At 46.2% G+C, this 20,472-nt stretch overlaps 1 protein-coding gene across 2 annotated transcripts in view; it reads left to right on the top strand.

Annotated features, from left to right (window-relative positions):
- Positions 1-20,472, top strand: part of LOC8032520 (protein kinase C, brain isozyme) — a 76,027-nt gene that overhangs the window by 43,499 nt on the left and 12,056 nt on the right. The window lies entirely within an intron of this gene.

Raw genomic sequence — 20,472 nt, 5'->3', positions numbered from 1 at the left:
TGAAATGATGTCAGCGGTGCTCTACACATTTGAGAAGGCATGCAAATCCTTGAAATGCTCGAGTTTGGCACACGCCAGACAGATCGCAACAACAAAATGGTGGACGAAATTACGTCAGTGAAAACACCCTACTGCGCGGCGCGGTCGTAAGAGGCTACACTAACACCCTCCCCCCCCCCCCCCCCCCCATTTTTTTCTTTATTTTTTTGCCAGGTGATTTATTATGGTGTCGGAATAATACCCAATTAATATTTTACCACAAAGTCACGTATTTTTTCAATAAAGCAAAAAAAAAAAAAAAAACGCAACTGCTCGAAACCGAAACCCTGGCACCGCACGGAGAAGTGGAGAGGAGACAGTGAGTGGCGGAAGTCACGTGGCTACACCCAACCGTGCGTGTTTTTTTTTTTTTTTTTTTTTCTTGCGCGCAGCAGACGAAATGCGTTGCGGGATCCGTTCGCCGTGCGATTCCTTTGCACTTATGTTTGTTCCGCTCGCTGTTCTGTACTTCAGGATGAGTTGTTTTGTACATTTAACCATTTGCTGTATTACCCAAGCATCAAGGAGAATGCAGGGATTGGTGTTCCACGCGACACACGCCGTATAAAAGGTTCGAAGTAAACAACCAAAATAAAGTGTTGACGAGCACGCGTGCAAGATGCCATTTGTTTTAGGTATCTGCTTTAGAAAAGTTACTGCTGCCGAGGCCAGCACGTGCGGCGCGTGGAGCACCAATTCCTGCATTCTCCTTGATGCTTGGGTAATATAGCAATAGGTCTATTAGTAGTGAGTGCCCGTGGTGAATTCACGTGATCGGCTCCGAAAAGAATACTCCCAAGATGTTGCGTGAAGAGCTGCCTCACATGTCCTGCATCTGAAAGTGGCATTGTGCGGCAGAGGTGTCAAAAATGAAGTCCCATACAATTTAGTTCAGCGACGTATCGTCCACAACAATTGTAGCTGTTGTTGTTTTCAGTGGTACTTTAAAAAAAAAATGTAAATATCGAAAAATGTTAAAAAAAGAAATGGTGCGCCGACACTAGGGATTGAACCCGTGCACACTGTGTGAAGCGGACGTCTTTCCACTGAGTCACTGAAGGAGCTCTCGTTCGTAGTAATGCAGCCAGTCAACTGCATGTCGGAAGGTTTGCTTCTGATTTCCCTCTAGTACACGCACTCCCGGATTGAAATCGGGCAGCATCACGCACTGGCCAGATTCGCACCTCGTAAAGAAACCGTACGCGTGCGTATTCAACTCGAAGTGCGCACTTCGTGCTTGACGTTTGAGCGAGCGATTTCTTCAGCCACGAGAAGGGACGACGGGTCGGCGACGTCTTCGTGCAATCGGCTTGCTGGTCGGGTGTGTCGTACGGGATGAATATCAATTCTTTTGATCGGTCCAAAATTTCTCTTTCGAGGGAAGACAGAATTCGCCGGTACCGTGAACGACAGTTCTGAAGTAGAGGTCATACGCCCGTCATCCGCTGCCACCCGCGAGTGCCACGAAACGCAAAACGACACCATGTTGAGAATTATGCGGTGAACGCACAGAATGCTTTCAATTGTCCGTGCAACCTTTTTTTTATTTTTCTCAGTCAACGTGTTTGCAGCTTTTTGGAAGCCACAAAAAATGGGTTTCGTATTTTTTTATTTTTATTTTTAGTATTGATTGTGTGCCTCCAATGACCCACGACATTGATTAAATTTGGTGGTCGTGTCTAAACCTTAGAAAACGGCCCGTGACCACAGAAAAGAGAGTGAGCGCGACTCAAACTGGCCAGTTCTTGATCGGCGGTTTTCGGGCGGAAAGAAACCGAATTTCGAGCCGCAAATTCTGTTCTGGGCAGTTGGGCTCTCATATGTCACGCACAGCTAGAAACCTCGGCGAGGTTTTTAGTTGTGCGTGGACCGAGGAATTTAGTGTCCATAATAAGTGGCGCACGTTCTTTCCACGAGCTAGCAGCCGCCGGTGTGTGCGAGCACACGCAACGAAAATGACATCGAAGACCTCCATTCGCGCTTAAGAGGACAGTGGAATGCATGGGCTTCGGGCCAAAGGAGAAGAAAGACAAGTTTTCCATCTACACAGTGGTGTCGGGTGTAAAAGGTAAGCGATTAATTGGCCTAACAAGCACGTAGCTTTCACTTGTAGACATGAAAAGCCTGTCTTTATTCTCCTTTGGCCCGACATACTGCTCTATTTTATTTTCGCGTTTATTATTTTTTTTTTTTTATGCGTGTCTTAACCAGGGCCACGCAGCTTTATTTTATCTTATTCTCTGTCATATGGCGTGCGCCGATCCGCTTCGTAAATTATTATTAATTTTATTTTTTGCCAAAGAAAAACATTTTTTTCTTTTTGAAGGAGGTTTAAGGGGATACTGAACCAAGGAATTTAGTGTCCATAATAAGTGGCGCACGTTCTTTCCACGAGCCAGCAGCCGCCGGTGTACGCGAGCACACGCAACAAAAATGACGTCAAAGACCTCCATACGCGGTTAAGAGGACAGTGGAATGTATGGCCTTTGGGCAGGGCCGTAACCAGGGGGGGGGATAGGGGGTTCTGACCCCCCCCGAAATTTTTTTCTGGGTACGGCCCTGGTCGGTGCACTTGCAGCCAGCCGATTTTAATCTCCACCTCTGCGCACGCGCAGTGGCACCGGTCGGCTAACGGGTACCAAACCAAGACCGGTTCTCCGGTTTGCTATAACTCTCCATTATATGCCACCGATGCACATGATTCATAGGCGAAAATAAGACAATAGACATTTTCAAAATGGCCGCCGTTGTCCCCGAAAACCCCCCCCGAAATTTTTTTCTGGGTACGGCCCTGGTCGGTGCACTTGCAGCCAGCCGATTTTAATCTCCACCTCTGCGCACGCGCAGTGGCACCGGTCGGCTAACGGGTACCAAACCAAGACCGGTTCTCCGGTTTGCTATAACTCTCCATTATATGCCACCGATGCACATGATTCATAGGCGAAAATAAGACAATAGACATTTTCAAAATGGCCGCCGTTGTCCCCGAAAACCCCCCCCGAAATTTTTTTCTGGGTACGGCCCTGGTCGGTGCACTTGCAGCCAGCCGATTTTAATCTCCACCTCTGCGCACGCGCAGTGGCACCGGTCGGCTAACGGGTACCAAACCAAGACCGGTTCTCCGGTTTGCTATAACTCTCCATTATATGCCACCGATGCACATGATTCATAGGCGAAAATAAGACAATAGACATTTTCAAAATGGCCGCCGTTGTCCCCGAAAACCCCCCCCGAAATTTTTTTCTGGGTACGGCCCTGGTCGGTGCACTTGCAGCCAGCCGATTTTAATCTCCACCTCTGCGCACGCGCAGTGGCACCGGTCGGCTAACGGGTACCAAACCAAGACCGGTTCTCCGGTTTGCTATAACTCTCCATTATATGCCACCGATGCACATGATTCATAGGCGAAAATAAGACAATAGACATTTTCAAAATGGCCGCCGTTGTCCCCGAAAACCCCCCCCGAAATTTTTTTCTGGGTACGGCCCTGGTCGGTGCACTTGCAGCCAGCCGATTTTAATCTCCACCTCTGCGCACGCGCAGTGGCACCGGTCGGCTAACGGGTACCAAACCAAGACCGGTTCTCCGGTTTGCTATAACTCTCCATTATATGCCACCGATGCACATGATTCATAGGCGAAAATAAGACAATAGACATTTTCAAAATGGCCGCCGTTGTCCCCGAAAACCCCCCCCGAAATTTTTTTCTGGGTACGGCCCTGCCTTTGGGCCAAAGGAGAAGAAAGGCAGGCTTTTCATCGCTACAAGTGAAAGCTACGTTCTTGTTCGACCAATTAATCGCTTACCTTTTACACCAGACACCACTGTGTAGTTGGAAAACTTGTCTTTCTTCTCCTTTGGCCCGAAGCCCATGCATTTCACTGTCTTCTTAAGCGCGAATGGAGGTCTTTGACGTCATTTTTGTTGCGCGTGCTCGCGCACACCGGCGGCTGCTGGCTCGTGGAAAGAACGTGTGCCACTTATTATGGACACTAAACTCCTTGGTTCAGTATCCATTTAACGGGTGCTCATCTCGTGGGTCCGGAGAACCACTCACACGCTCTGTTGGCTATCCGTCAAGGCCTCCGCTGTTCATGTCAGAACTTTCCGGCGAGGGCGTGGAGGCCAACCCTGAACCGCGGCAGAACAGATGGCCAACACACCATTGGCAGGTCGCGCGTGACGTCAAGCCTGTCGAGCACCGACGTCACCGAAAAGCAAAGGAGGCGAGGAGGAAAGCCGCGCTGTTTGCATGGTTGATGTCCGAACAGAAGACAGACGGCCGGACTTCACCTTTCACTTCATATGCCGGTGAAGTGTCGCGTCACGCGTCCTGGAGTGTCCCGTTTGGACACCCCTTCAGAGGGGGCAGTTTCCCTAATTTTGCTGGCGAGTTGTTCCCTACGATTCCCTAGATCATTGCGATTTGGTTGGAAACGGGCAAGCAACTGCAGTAACTCGGAGACATTTCCAGCGGGAACAGCCAATCAGGTTTAAAAGGTTAAAAAGCGCAACACAACAAGGACAATGAAGACACGAAGACGACAGGACGGGCGCTATTCGCGTCTTCGTGTCTTCATTGTCCTTGTTGTGTTGCGCTTTTTAACCTTTTAAATCAGTATGAACCAACTCGCCCAAACACAAGTTTTAAGCCAATCAGGGACGTGATATTTTGATGTGACCCCGCCCCCTCTTCCTCCTCCTCCTCATCCTCCCCTCCCTCCCCCTGTAGTGATTATGATCGTAATCAGACAGAACGTTTAACTTGTTTGTGGTTTGAAATAGATTGTGTTCGCGACGAAATTGTTTCAGCGACATGAAATAGTATTCTCAGAATCTCAACGCAGCCAAAAGATATAGAAACACGTTATTAACGTGAATCTTCGCGTATAAATAGTGCAATACATATAAACCTTTGATAATGATGATGATGATGATATCAAAACGCAGCATCCCCAGCTTCAGGAGTTGCTTCATGTTAACGCGGGAGGCCCGTGTTATTGGTGTTGCGAAAAAAACACTGACGCCGCCAAGCGGGTAGCGGCGGAACACTTGGAATTTTCGTAAACTTTTTTTTTTTTCGCATTATTTTATTTTATTTTTTTTGGTTAGCTTGAAAATGTTAAAAACGACCATTTCTCATGATAGTATACGTACATTTTATCTCGCAAGATACCGCAAAACCATCGCTTTAACAGTTGCAGGGTCACCTCATCGATGGCAGACTTTGTCGAACTTTTGTTCGGAAGTTCAAAGTTCGTTCGTCTTTTGGACTCAGCAGGTTCGAAAGTTCAAAAATGTCGCATTTCTTAGCGTAATAAGTTCGAAAAGGTCAAACTCCATAGCGTGAAAAATCGGAAGTTCGAAAACAATCCAATATCTCAGCGCCAAAAATTCGGAAGTTCGAAAATCGTCGAATACTTTATGTAATAAGTTCGACGTTTCGAAGCTTTGCGATCTTTTCGAACCCCTCGGTTCAATCGCCGAACCTCAGGGTCGCAAAAAGTTCGCGGCATCTCTAAAAGAAACTTCAAACGACATTGTCGTACAACTTTTTTCTTTTCTTTTTTTTATTTGAAGATGCTGATATGGTTTTTAATATTTTAAAACAGCAACCCACTTTCATGAAAACAAACACCAATTCAAAATGTACTAAATACGGAAGGCAAAAATTACTCCCCTTAAATCCCCAAAGCGAATCAAAATATGCGAGCCCATAGCCAGATATAATAACAATAAGCGCCAATACCACACCGCGGAATCGTGAAGTCATTGTTGTCTGTCAAAAGTAGTGAAACATTATTTTAGAAAAAAAAAAGTAAATGTGAGTTAATTCAATTATAAATTAAACGGGCGAATGATAAATCTGCAAAGTTCATCTGTCGAAGAATTAAATGCTGCGAAAGCTGATCGAGTTCGAAGATCGATAATTTCTGTTCCTGAACGTGCTTATCGCTTGCGGAGCTTTGGGATTTAGAGGGGAAATGGAAACCTAGCTATCCATTCTCCGATTGTCTAGTGAACGTTACATTCGTTGCACGCTTCTAGTCTTGTCTTCTTCCAGAAGACGTGACACAGGCTTTGTCTCCCAGGAGGTGCTGATTAAGCACGCGGCCTCAGGGTTAATCTTCCGATTTTCAAAACGACACCTTTGTCTGCCGGTCTTCAAAACGGATCTTCCGTAGCGTCGAGTATTGTATGAGGGCCACCGAACTACGAACTATCATCTTCTGAATCCACCATTTTTGGTAAACCGTCCTCCTGTTGTAGACTTGGTCCGACGATTCCTCGGTAGAAAATGTATAGAAACTAAGAACGCCATTAGAAAAGGGAGGAGAAAATAGTAACAGTTACCAATAATTTTCCTCCCCCCCCCCCCCCCCCCCTCCGAAAAAAAAAAAAAGACGAAGCAGAATTTTCTTACGGTTACTTCCCAATCAATTCATTCAAATTATTCAAAAGTTACGCCAGAAAGTATTGGATTACAAGTATTTTGATTACTTGTAATGAGATACCGTACAAATCTACGTACGACCTACGAAAAGCCTCTGGTCTCGAGACTGGTCCGCACCGGCGTGCGCGCGGCGTCACGCTTCACCGCTTTGCACCGGCGTGCAAGGAGCAGCCGCTCTCCAGGGGGACGCACCTGAGTTAGCTACGTGTGCTCGGAAATTAGCTATTTATTTATTTATTTATTATGCCTAAAATCGTCCCGATAGGTTGCATACAACCTGCGCAGTGCTCCTTGGGGGACGCAAAGCATTGAAGCCGCCAACTCCAAAACTCTCCGATTACTATTATATGACACTTGCACAAGACTGTGATGCAACGCTACTTTCAGTTTGATATTTTGCCGGTACCCACGTTCGTGTCGTTCGTCTGGTTTCGTCCCACGTCAGTTTGTGCGCGGAGGCAGTGTCCTTTTTTGTTGCCCGATCGCTTGAGTTTTTTTGTTTTTTTTCCAGTTGTGATCGGCTCAGCCAGCCAAAGTAGTCGGCAACACAAGGAAGCAGTTGGTTCGTGTTCGGTATTAGAATGTATACATAGCGCGGTCTTTTTTTCGAGTTTAAGACGAGTCGGCGCTCGAGAAACAGGCTCGTCGGTGTCCAAAAAAATGGTATTGGCTGACGCCGCCGGACTGCTCCGAAAAGAGAGAAAACAACGAAGCTAGCGTGTCTTGAAGCGTCTCGTGGAGATGCATCTGCTCGCTTCTGCGTTTCAACCCAACGCCGAAGACGACGCACAATGAAGAATCACTGACGTGCGAATGAATTTAAAAAATGGCGAAAAGTGCCACCAGCAGGACTGCGGGTGGTTTATGGTCGGTAACTTTCGTAGTTTTCGAACACGGTGGTAAGATTCCAAACCGAAACTGACGTTAGCGCTGCGGTGGCGCTGCATGCGATAATCGCATTGCAAGTTCGTCTGCTTTTTTTGCCGGGGTTGTGGTGACGTCAGTACGCCGACCTCTTATTGGCTGTGATTGAAAGATGGTGGATAGACCTCAAAGCAAGCTCTTCTTCCCACCTCCATGGCATAGGCCGTCCTTCTCGAGTTACGATTGTAGATGGGCCTTTAATTTTAAAGAATCGCACCGAGACAAAATCAAGATGCGGCGAAGTGACTTTTGGTTTAATGATGTTGCGTGTGAGTGTTTGTGTACGGGGTTGTGCCAACCGCGATCAAACCGAATGGTGTTTCATGGCCCCTTCTATTATAATTGCTTCAGGAAATACAGTAGCTGAAGAGTCGGTCAATAGTATGGGACACTTCGGAGAAGTGATCACCGTATCCATGGAAGCAACCCACATCACAGTCTGCTTTATTGACGTCGAAATTTCGCGGCGTGAACGACACACCTTTCGAGGCGAAACTGCGTGTCTGTAGTGTCCCCACAGAGATCCCGAAGGACACTCGTCAGGTCATCTTTGAGTTCTGCCCTCGCTTCCTCCGACAGCAACGCCAGAAAGGGAAGAAGGGAGACGTTTGTTTCTGAAAGAAAAAAGTGAGACGAAGTGCTTATTTACCAAACAAACAGACTAGGAAAAAGAGGAAATGTAAAAAAAGCGACGCTTTAGTTTAACAATAGTTCAGCCTTGGATGTATGTATGTATGCTAACGGCTGTACCTTTTCTAACGGCCGGTAGCTTACGCCACCTAGCCATCTTGGTGCCTAAAATCATGGTGGCCAGTTGCCCGAAGCGTTATCCGAAATCGCAGGAAATGGTTTTGCGTTCAACAGAAATTTTGAAAACAATTCGCGATAAAGCAAGCCGAAATCACCTGAGCAGTCCGACACGGTATGAAGATCTCTGGAAGTCGCATTTTGTTTACTTTTTTTCATTCTAACGATCGACCCCGTAAGTGATGACGTCACAACACGGCACTCCGCTCCAAACAAACCGCTGCTAGGACTGTTGTTAAGGACAAATGAATAGGTGCTCGACGTGAGGTTAGAAATTGTCTGATACAAAAGTAAATATCTTTTTCTAAGCATTATGTCTTCTCTGTATCTAATCACGAAGACTTTTTTCTATTGTCTCCGTACCATAAAGCGATGACAAAAGCCCGTTGTAATGTTTTACAACCGCTTTTGCTTTCTTAGCAGACGACACCCATGGTTCGCAGGTTCAGTGGTTCTTTCTGAGGGAGTACACGGCCGCTATTCAATAAGGCTGGTGACGATCGACGGAATTTCTATTCTCGGGGTCAACGTTCTGTAAAATTTCGGAAGCGAAGAGTGCCCGTGCACAGCTTTGATTGACTCTCCAGGTGCGTGAGTGTGCGAACGCCTTCCCTAGGAGCTCGCTTCCGCAATATTTGAGAAGCTGAAAATTCCTGCGAAGCCGAACCACGCACGACGACGACGTGAAGTGTATCAAGGTCGAAGTGCACATCTCTGTGATCAAACGAACTGTCCGTAACAGATATATGTTGTCGCAAATGGAAACAGATCGACAGGCGCAGAACAGAAAATAAAGATTTAATCGGCGAACTTGTGCCTGGAAGCAAAAGAAAGGATGAGCGTGAACGGCCGCAGCAGCGAGCGACGGTGCGCCGGCGTGACAGCCGCCGTGAGTCGACAAAGCCGCGCTCGGCTCCTTCATTCGACCTAAGATGTTCGTTAGTGACCTAGGGCGAGGCTGACTAGACCAGGTCATTCTGGCTTCCTTATTTTTTACACTCGGGGTAAGAGTAATCGGGAATCTTCTAGAGGTTTGATGTTTGATGACTGCAAGGCAGGTACGAAACTCACATCCGTATTGCAAGCCTGAAAAACAAAATTTGAGGTCTTGAGCTGCTCGTGTTCGAGTAAAAATAATTGCTCTTTCATTACAGTGCACGTCAACTGCAAAATCAAAAAGAGGGCCGGACGCTGCTTTGATATCGTGTTCTAAACAGATGCTTTTCTGGGTGTATTTTTAGCAGATCTCCATGCGTGTGATGATTTTCGTCAGACGGTATCCCGTGTCGTACGCAAATACAATTCGTTTTTATAAACCTGATTAGTTCTCTCAGGCCTGACCTATATTCCGAGTAAATACAAAATCACAATCGTATCATTGTGAAAACGTTTCGAACTGTGGTAGACGGCATACTTCTGTCATTCCGTGTGCTTTCGTCATGCGCTCGTCGTCTGCAACAGGATGCCTGTTGCAGACGACGTCCCGAGGACCGGAAGTTGCCAACGCAAAATTTCAGAAACCGTCGATTCTCGGCAAACTTCTGTCGTAATAAGCTTGTAATGTAAGCTTCCTTTATCAACTTTTTTTTTTTTTTTTTGAGGCTTATTTTTTACGTCTGATTTTCGACCGTTCGTTCTTTCGGAGCGAAATCCAGTCCCCTGTAGTTATAGTAACGGTTTGTTTGGAAGAGTGACGTCACACGGGGTCAATTGCCAACTGCTCCCGCTCTGAGCTAAGCACCAAAATGGCGACGCCCATAAGAAAAGCGGAGAGCGGGGTGCCGGTCTGAGCGTAGCTATATGGCTCTAGTATGTCCTTGCACCGCACACTGAGGCTCGTAGTTCCTCGTGTCCTCAATGCAAACGTTCAAAGGAAACTTATCAGCAACAAATTATCCGGTCGACTATTGTCAGTGAATTGCGGCAAGCCGTAATCCACTCCAGACACGATTTAAAGCCTCTGAAGTTTGGCGTGTGTGCTAAACATTGCTCACAATTAAAACGTTTCCGTTCTTCTTGTGTAAAGTCATGTACATCATTTTTAGAACTGAGAATACAACTATACGATGAACGACGATTGATTGAGCGGCAGCAGAGGGGGTGTTGGACGGCGTCTAAGATGGAGCCACTCGAAGAATGGAAAGCGTTCGCAAGCGGGCAGGGAGGCGGGGGCGTTCGCAGACGATCGACGTTTTTGACTCTTTGCAGTTCGTGTTGCAAACGCGGCCCAATAAACCACGTGACCCCAATCGGGCAGTTGGAAACACTGAAATTCTGCACACATCTAATATTGAGAGTGTTAACACTCTCACGGTGGTCGCATCTAATGTTTTATCTGGGTTAAAGTGACGACACGCGATTCGAAAATAACGTAGTCAAACAATTAACTTACTCACGACCTGGTCCAACTCCTTGAGAGTTCGAACCGAGGATATAACTTCGCATACGAGAGGTGTGAGACCGGCCTCCTGGAGGACATCAAGCACGTAAGATTTTAGGGCCGTCTGGTCTTCGAAGTTTCGAGTTTTTGGGATGAAACTCTTGCAGATCTGAAACCAAAGTTCACCCCTGTCACTTCAAAGTTTCCTGGTATCTTTTAAATCACTTAAAAATATCTATGCTCCATTCACTTCGACGAATCTAGCTATTATGAAAAAACTAGTACTCCGGCTTCCTCGTGACTCTGTCACCAGGTGCATATTTTGCTAGGCTTCGTATATCGGCAGCACCAAGGCTAACCACCCAAGCAGTCGCTCACATTTAACACTTCGATGAAGTCAACATCGCCGCGTCCTCACATCGTTGCACAAAAAAAAAAACATCGCGAGAAAACACGTACACCTTCGGGATTTTGCGACACAAAATCGAGTATGTGAAGACAGCGGCAGAAGGCAGAAAACTTGCGACGAAAAGTCGGAGTTGCAGACAATCTTGTTGTTGAAACTTGGCGCACTCTGCTGTGTTGAAAGCAGACTTGTGCCTATCTCAAGTACTCTACTCAAGATACTGTATTTGAAATACTTTTTTAAGTATCTTGGTATCTTGCAAATACCTTTGATCGAGAGCATTTGATACTCTATTTTAATTACAATTCCGAGCATCTTGCACTCATTATCTCAAATACATTTTCGACATTCCGCCATTTTCCGAGTTTTTCGGTATGATGTGGCGTGGGCGTGGGACGAGCAAACGTAAACATTCTTTCGAGCAACCAAATCCTCTTGCTAGCTCCGATGACTTAAAGTGAGCTCGTGAAAACATCGTTTTTTTTTTTTTTTTTTTTTTGTTGCCGATTGTGACTCATATTTCAGCTCAAAGTTCGTACAATGAAGGTTTTCTCCTCGCCTTCCCAAAGGCGCCTTTTGTTTCCATAGAGTTTCTCCCCAAAAAATCTTCAAACAAAAGGTGTGGTTTTACCGTTGGTGTTAGACTGGTGGCAGCTGATAAAACCTGTCTGCTCTACTGACGTCTAACCCCTGGTTCGCTCAGTTTGTAGAGTGCTCCACTTGTAATGGAGAGGTCTCGGGTTCGATACCCGGACCAGGCGGATTTTTTCGGTCGCGCACCAGTCACCTAGCTGTGTTTGGAGATTTGTGTTTGTCCTTTAGGGCCGGTTCAGACACTTGCGTTTGAGTGCGTTTGACTGCATTGCGTCGAGAACGGAAAGCGAGTCACCGGCACATCTATGTTTCGTATGAAGCGTGGAATCCAATTCAAGGAATCATCTTGGCACGCGATATAAGCAGCAGGGATGTCCTGGTTTCTCGCAGCCGCAACGCAGTCAAACGCAGTCAGACGCAACTGTCTGAACCAGGCTTTATCCCTCTTGTTCCCCTTCTCCAGGGAATGTTTTCGTTTCTGCGTTTCCGTCTTTTATACGGGTTGTTTACGTACAAAATTTCTCTGTGACCGCCTAAGCAATAAAAAATATTCTCAGCATGCTGACTTTTTCTCAGTAATGTCATACCTCTGAGAGTATTTTGAGCGGCTCAGGCGATGAATCTCTTGGTAAAAAGTAAACGCTCATGCCATAATTATTTGAAAGCCAATAAATCAAGCCGCTCCAATGCGGTTCCAAGCCATGTGTTTGCTTCCCCGCACGGCACGTCGTAGCCGGGATTTCTATTGTACTGTTTGTTTTTCTATTTGTGCTGTTCGCGCAAGGCTGCAATTGTCGTCTTGAATTAATTTCTGTAGAGCGGATATTCACTTAGCTGGAAGTGATGCTTCAAGGGCAGAGAAATTTCTTTTCGATCAACTTGAATCCAGTCAAAGCCGCGACTTGCGGCAGTACGGAGCTACGCCGTGGCGAGCTCGCAAACTTCTAGCGCTCATCCCAGCGCGCCACTTAGAGGGCAGTTTCTCCAGGAACCGTAGTATATCTAAACAGCAAAATAAAAGATAGCTTCTTTTTTTTTTCGATTTTAGTTACCATTTTTTCTAAATCCTAAAATTCCATACTAAAAATACACGTACTTTACGTCATATACTTTCATACTGTTCAGTCCTTTCCCCTGAGCGCAATCGCTCTCGGCGAGGAGACAGATAGGAGCTACGGTGCAGACCAGCGTTCCAACATGACTATCCGCACGTCGATCGATTGCACCTAATCCCTCAAGTGGTATTAAGCTCTTTAATGTAAAGCGAAATGTCAACCTGCGACATCCCGCCCCCACCGATCACGGACCGACCAGCGGCATCGATGCCCGACAGTTTACGTTATCTCATCTTGTTGTTACACCACTGATACTCGAACACACGGTCACATCGGCGATACTTCCAGTCTTCTGTTCACAAGCCACAACACTGCCATCGCGATGTTGCTGCTATGTTGTTGACACGCAGCAATACAGAACCACGTTGACTGCCGGTTGGCACTCGCCATCGCAAAACAGAACCGAACTCAGCACAAAAAACACCCAGGCACCCGGCAGCAAAACCTGCCTGTTTTGGACGCAGTTTCGGTGATTTCCATCACGTCGCCAACGTCGATACATGAACTTTGGACAGATCGCTCCGCATGGTCCGCATGATTCCGCGTGGGTTCTGCAATCCAGAGATGGCCATCTAAGCCCAGTGCACGTAGCGCTGCTGGCACTGCTCCGGAACTTCGCTGTTTCTAACGGATTCGTTTGCTCGTTGGATAAAATTAGTGGTAAAAACGTCAATGCAACCGAAATGTTCTGCACGTTTGAACTAGAAGACGGAATTACAGGCGGCCTTCGCTGCCGCTGAAGCTCAATCAACTCAACAACGTTTATTAAATAACGTGCGCGACGTGCTTGAAAAACGAAACCGAAAGAAGATGATTCGGGAGGGCCTAACCTTTCTCCCGCCTGTCCGGAGAAGGTGAAAAACGTCTCGTTCCCCGCTTCTTGTGTCCGCTTAGGGGCGCCTCAGTAGAAGGGAGGAAAATGCGCCGTTGCCACCTTTTCCTCCCTTTTTTCTTAGACTGTATTTTTGTTTGTGCGTGCGTTGTTATGTGATTGTCGTTGCAGTTGCTATCAGGGGACCCCACTTTGCAAGCGGACTGACCGTAATGAATGGTTTCAGCTGTTGGGATGACAAAATGGGGATCGCAAAGCTCGAGCCCTTAGCGGAGCACATACTTTTCCATTGCGCCGTCTATTACTGTGTAGACTCCGAATCCGCTAGAGACGCCATTGTCGCGTTCGCCGCCACTCCCATGTGTTTTCGGAGGGGTTTCCAGTATTGGCGAAGCTACATCGTATTTGGTTGTTTGCTTATCTTTGTACAAGTAACTCTACAGATTAGAATCCAATGAAAGTATTTTTATTGTATTCTGTTTTATCGAATCTATAGACTTTTTCTGTGTACTCTCGTCTCCAGCCACCTAATAGGCGTATCCGGTATGGGCGACGAAAAAATAATCCAACGTTTCAACCTGCAAATAGTAAAAAAATAAAGGGGAGGCAAAACGAAAATGGGTGACGGTTACGCTTATATCCTAAATGCCTTCTATTGGCGTGGCGACGGCAAAACAATGTTTTCGCCCATACTGGAAGTGATGTCAATTCAAGATGGCGGCGCACTTGCAGAAAAGGTCTATATTATAAGCGATCATCCCTCCAGAGAGACATCGCGTAGCTGGAAAGATGATCGCGTTTATGAGATTGTCCTGCGAGTCAGCGGCACTGTGCTGAAAAAATGCGATCAAAAAGAAGCACCTTTTTTCCCCGCTTTAAAAATACTTAGGTTAAAGGAGACGCGTATCTTTTTATATATGAATATTAACAAAGGACAGACTACTAACTCTGTGTAATTTGTTTAGTTCTAGTGATCAAAACGGGGGAGGGAAAGGCGGCCCAGATATCGCAATATTCAGTAATAGCAACACCTATCGGTTTCAGTTTTAAACACGAACCCGCAACAGCGTGCTCCGAATCCCGTACTTAGCAGCAGCTTGCCATTTTTCGGTAGAAATATATCGCACACCCGCGCACATTTCACTTGTAGAGGTCGCTGCGTAGAAACAGAATATCGTCAAAGATGGACGGATTTAAATTGGTTTGCCACTCTTGAATTACGAGGTCCACGAGTATCCCTCTGCTGGCGCACTTGATGATGGGATGGCATGCACGAGCTGCGCTACAAGAGTGAGATACGGAACTTCGTACTACCTCACTCTTGTGGTAGGAGGCCTTTTCTACTTTCCTGCAGCTCGCATGTTTTGGGTTTGCTTTGCCCAAAGAACGGAACACTCTTTGCCGGTACGATGCATGCCCCTGCATTCTTTAATTTTTGGGGAAACAGCTTTTTTGGCGAGATAGAATCAGGGGTTTCTTAGTATAAACAACAATGTTATCCTCGATGGGCACCTTTTCTTTTTCTAAGAGAGTAAGTTGCTGCGGCGAAACATTCGGTGAGACACTTCGTAGTACCACTCAATTATTCACTGTACACTCTGCGGTCGCACACGTTTATGGGCCGCCTGCGGATATCTGCATCCGGTCCGCATCCGATTCCGATCCTTAATCTGCCAAATTTAATGAATTTTTACCCGCATCCGCCAGTTGATTGCGGATATCCGCAGATGAATCACTGCTAATGCAGGGCTCTACCTCAGGGCTCGGAGAGAATTACAGATGTTAGGGGGGGGGGGGGGGGGGGGGCATACAAATTTACACAAAAATAACAACATATAACACAAATGCAAAGTAGGCAATTTTGTTTGGAAATGATCAGTCCGATGTGTTGGCAAATGTGATTAGTTAACACGTCTTTAGATACTTCCTTGGAACGTATGTTTACCAGAGCTGCTAGGAGTCATGTTGTGCCCTATACGGGACAAATTAGCATTTTAAAACATTGCGTTTAAATCTGTATTACTTCGTTGATTTCGCGTTATCGACTCTGAACAGTCCGATAGATGAAAAGGTGAGATATTTTTTAACACTAATATTAGAACTGCCATGAACGAGGGCGTACAGGATGCGAGTATGTTTTAATTTAGAATATATAAACTGAGAATTTGCCAATATTACTCGATGTATACTTTTCGAAGTGCTTCACAAGACCACGAAGTTACAGTTTATTGGTATGGCACCTTTTCCTGGGGGCCCACCACCACAAAAACTAAGGCCAGAGTGATAATTTCTGGGCTCGATATCGGCACCTGTCCATTTTTATGCTTATGTTTTTTTTGTGAGCGCTTTGCAGCGTTTGCAAAGCATCGTAAAAAAAAAAGGGGGGGGGGGGCAGTATAAAATATGAAATGGAAACATTTCAGAATGTGAAAGACAAAGGTTTATGTACATGCATGCTCCTATTATGTGAATATAACCCGTCCGTGGAGAAACTTTATTGAAAACTAAAGTTCACATATTTTATCTAATAAACGTATCAGAGATTATATAAATTACATAAGGCCTAAATAAGTACGCCTACGGTCTTATATGCTCTCATATCTTTATTCGACTCATTCACGACATCAGATGACTTCAGTCAAGAGGTGTGGCGGAACCCAATAATTTTAATAAACGTTTTCTGATCTGATCTGTCTCATTCGCGTATCTGTTTTGACTAAGGGGAGGTGATGGGAAAGTAAACATAAACTCAGATATGAGTACCCACCGGCGTGAAAGACAGGGTTGGTACCTGGCTACAAGTAACTGGAAATCGGTATCTAGGTACTTTTGTTGTACCTGAGGTACTGTCGTGGGTACTTCCGTTTCTCGGTATCTGTGTCGGTATCTTAGGTACATGTTCCAGTAACTTGTAACTAAGGGAAGTTACTTTTCACCAGGTACTTTTCTATTCCCTTCGTCAAAATGGTAGAAACTACAAATCTTGAAGTATTAACACACTACCACTTGCCGTGATCAACGTTGAGTTGTGTGCGACCTGGGAGGCACTGACTTGATCGAACGACGTTTCAGCCAGCGAAGCCCCGCCCATGATGTTTCATCGAAAGGCGGTGTTCATTTGAGCGAACGGGGGATTAACGATGCTGTTCCTCATGTCCGCATTGCTGACGGAGGACTTGATGTACTGCAGCCCGGCAGTCAATAGCTGAATCGCGGCGCTCGATAACTGGTTTGCAGATATGAAAGAACAAAAACATTTGATAATATATGCCGTGTGTCATCCAACATTTAAGTATAGTGTGCATAAACAACGAAGCGGAACAGAAGCAGGCCTGGCATTATCGAAAGAACGAACTTACGCAAATATCAACAATGGAAAAAGCGTCGTCAAGCGAACAAAGTGATGACGACGAAGACTGCGAGTACTTCTTTAACTTCGAAACATCGTCGCCATCTGCTTCACGCGAGCAGGAATTTGTACGGTACGCCGAACTTGCTCCGACAAGAAGGCAGGAGTGTCTCGAGCACATGCCGCTGCTGAAAAGCGTCTTCTTAAACTTCAACACTGGGCTTCCAAGCAGTGCGGGGGGAGCGCGTTTTTAGCGTAGGAGGAACAATTGTTACAAAACTGCGATCGAAGATGTCAGATAAACACTTTGAGGAGGTCCCGATTCTAAAGTCAAATACAGCTTTTAAGTGAAAAAAGATAACGTGTCTTGGAATGCTCATGTGAATGCGGTTTTCTCCTTATTTCTCGCATTGACACCAATAAAGCACATTTATCGAACTCGGTTTTGTGTGTATCCGTTGTATAAAAAGCTTTACTTCCAATATGTTCTGACAAGTTTGGAGAAATAAATAAAGTATCTTTGAAGTAACTGTACCTGTACCTGGGTACATTTTTAAGCGAGTACCGAGGTAACTTTTCGTATGAGTAACTGTAACTGTATCTTAAGTACATTTCTGAAGTAACTTTTACAACCTCGGTGAAAGGGCGTTAAGTGCTCGATGCAGTCCGATCGTCTTCGGAGCTGTCGCCGGTGGAGGTCGGCGCTATCTACGCTAGCCTCGGCGCTCCAGGAATCCGCCTCTGTACTTTACGTTGCTGTCGCTCAAAGGCTCCGGGGACTCCGGGTGTTTCTATTCAAGTGCGACGAGCCAGGCGCGAAAAAGAGCAAGACCGATTTCGCGACAGCGCCGCCGAAGCGCACTGGCCAACACCGGTTTCAATGGCTACGCGAGGCGACGTTCGTTTTCGCCGGGGAAATGTCACTAAACGCGAGAATACACGACCAGTCGTTGCGTCATACGCCGATCTTTCGGCTGCCAAGCGCTTGTCGCTCGTATGGGCAGCGCGTGCAATTGCAAGCTTGATAGGCGTGTCCCCCCAGACCTACAGCAGTCGTGACGGAAAATAGCGAGAGTGCTTCGTGCATAGATTTGATATAGGCGCTGAAGATGAGTGAGAGCGGAGATTCCGAATACTCTGGATATGACGTCAGGCTCCGGGAAGGAGGTACCTTCGGGCTTTTACGGAAGTAAAGATGCCACGCTGAGTCGCAACGTGGACACCGGGAAATGACCTACGACAACAATGCAGACTTGAGTGTCAAGAAAGTAAAAAAAAAAAAAAAGATAAAAAAGAAGTGGACACAAAAAAGCGACATTTTGTTTTTGTATATTTGACCCCCCAAGGCAAAATGTCGAGGTTTTTTTTAGTTTCTTTTCTTTTTCGCGTCAGTCCTTCACTTATTGCTCTCGCGAACACTGTGTGTAAGCGAACATTGATAGCAGAGAACAGTACAGGAAACGAACCACTGGATGACCTCTCAAAATGCCAACAAAGCGTCCCCCAACGTTGAGTGCCTTTCTGAACGCAATATAATAGCAGAAGGTGCGACCACCGCCATGGCTATTATGTGGGTTCTCTTTGTTATCCATTCACTCATATCCGTATTCCAAGTTCGTTTATAGTGAACTCCCCATATAGGCAATATGGATTGTAGTTAAACGACTCGTCTCAGGTGCGCCGCAGGACGTGATATTAAGCGATGTCACAATTGGCGACTTGGCGAGCCGCTCTGACCCGTTTGTCACCCCCACACCTCAATGTTTACCCAACGCAAGTCCTGTGCACATGCCCACAGGCCTTGTGGGCATGTTCATGTCATTTCTTTTTAATAGAGCGCGGGCCACAGTGTAATGTAAAAATACAAACAATTAGAGAAACGACGTTAAGTGCCGGATCTCTCCCGAAAGCAGTCGTCAGAGGATGCGAGCTTGACCGACCTACTTGGACTTTTGTGCTGAGGTGGGCGCCGTGCATGCTGCATTGTTCATGCAGGCCGGAGTGGTAACAAAAGAGCTCCTCCTCCCCCGCACCGGAGAACATGAACTCGAGCCGAACGCTGACGCCGCGGTCGGTTATATCGGCCGAGCGCTAAGTCATTGCATTTGTTGTCCCCATCCGTGTAGCTCTAAAGTTAATCGCTTGGGGCGTCACGGTCTGTCCTCCTCCCCAATAGCTAAAACGACCTCCTTGTTGTCCCAGAAGTGTTTTGTAACGTCTATCAGTGATATTGCCACGCGCGTTGCCCAGCGAGCGCGTGGCCGAATGCTTACCGCGCTTGGATGTCGCGCGGAGGTTCTCGCGCGGAGGCTCCGCGGGTTCGATACCAGGGAGCGGACTCCTCTTTTATTCATTCTTTCAACTTGACATTCTCGTAAGTTTTGAGAACCTTGTTGTCTGATCGAGCTACGAATGTAGCTCGATCAGCTCTCGCTCAGATAACATGTCATAATGTAACATGGCCACAGACGGCTCACTGATACAGTTATCGGCGCCCCTTGTTTTAATGACAAACGCTTCGTGATTTTCCCTAGTTGTGTTTTCTTTGTGCAGTAAGTCTATCTTGAACATACATTTGGGTTTTTTGATAATGAGGTGTACATAAATAAAAAAAATGGCATTTGTATTGGTTCGAGAATAGCCCCTGTACTGCGTGATATATTTTTTTTTTTGGCGCATTGTGACAATACCTAAAAGACTCGGGAATGAAGACGCCTTTAGAATCTTTAGATATGTCCGATGATTACCTGGTTAATGTCCTCCCACCTAAGGAGCTCAGTGCTAACGATGTAGTTGAATTGATGTGTGTTTTTGCGGCCTGCTCCCGTGGTTTGAGGTTTACACATATGAGAGAACCTCGGATGAGTTTTTGCAGTTTCTAGATCTAAAATTCGCCTTTCTAGACGATCACGCCTGCTGAAATTATAAGCCCCGCAAAAAAAAACGAAAAAAAAAAAAAAAACGACAGGTATTGTTACGTTTTGCCTCGGAGCTGCGTTGAACGAATCATGTCACCTTGAAATGGGCAGGAGCTTCCTGCTACAGGTCGATCGCTTATTAAGTGCGCGTTTTCTAGAGAAGTCCCTGACTGATGCGGCGGATGGTCTCAAAAGAAAATATAGAGGTGTTCCACGAAAAGTTCATGAGCGGCAAAAAATAAGACCGGCCATCATATCTTGCCTTCATGCTTTCTCCCACAACATGAAAAATGGTGCTTGGCGTTTCCGGTTGTTTCTTCGGCCCCCAATAAGCTTTCGGCATTGTGCAAAAGAATCAGTGCTTCAGAGAACGATGGTGACGAATGCAAAAAAGAAACAGTTTTAGGGGCGAAGCTCCTTAGGGTCTAGCCTTGTCCGTCCGGCGTCCGTGCTCACATCGATTGCCATCCCATCTGTCTTCTTAAAAAAAAAAAAGAAAAAAAAAATGTTTGCGCAGTCGACAGGATTCGAACCTGTGCTGGGAGACCCCAATGGATTTCTGGTCCATCGGCCACGACTGCGGGACGAGTAGGGGGCTCTGAGTTGTGGTAGTAACTCAAGAGCTGGGGTTTCTGTCATGGATGAAACGTTTCA

Source organism: Ixodes scapularis, unplaced genomic scaffold (genome assembly GCF_016920785.2).
Source record: "Ixodes scapularis isolate PalLabHiFi unplaced genomic scaffold, ASM1692078v2 PGA_scaffold6__148_contigs__length_123643588, whole genome shotgun sequence".
Classification (NCBI taxonomy): domain Eukaryota; kingdom Metazoa; phylum Arthropoda; class Arachnida; order Ixodida; family Ixodidae; genus Ixodes; species Ixodes scapularis.
The sequence above is the reverse complement of the archived record's forward strand: the minus strand, read 5'-3'. Positions and strand labels throughout refer to the sequence as shown.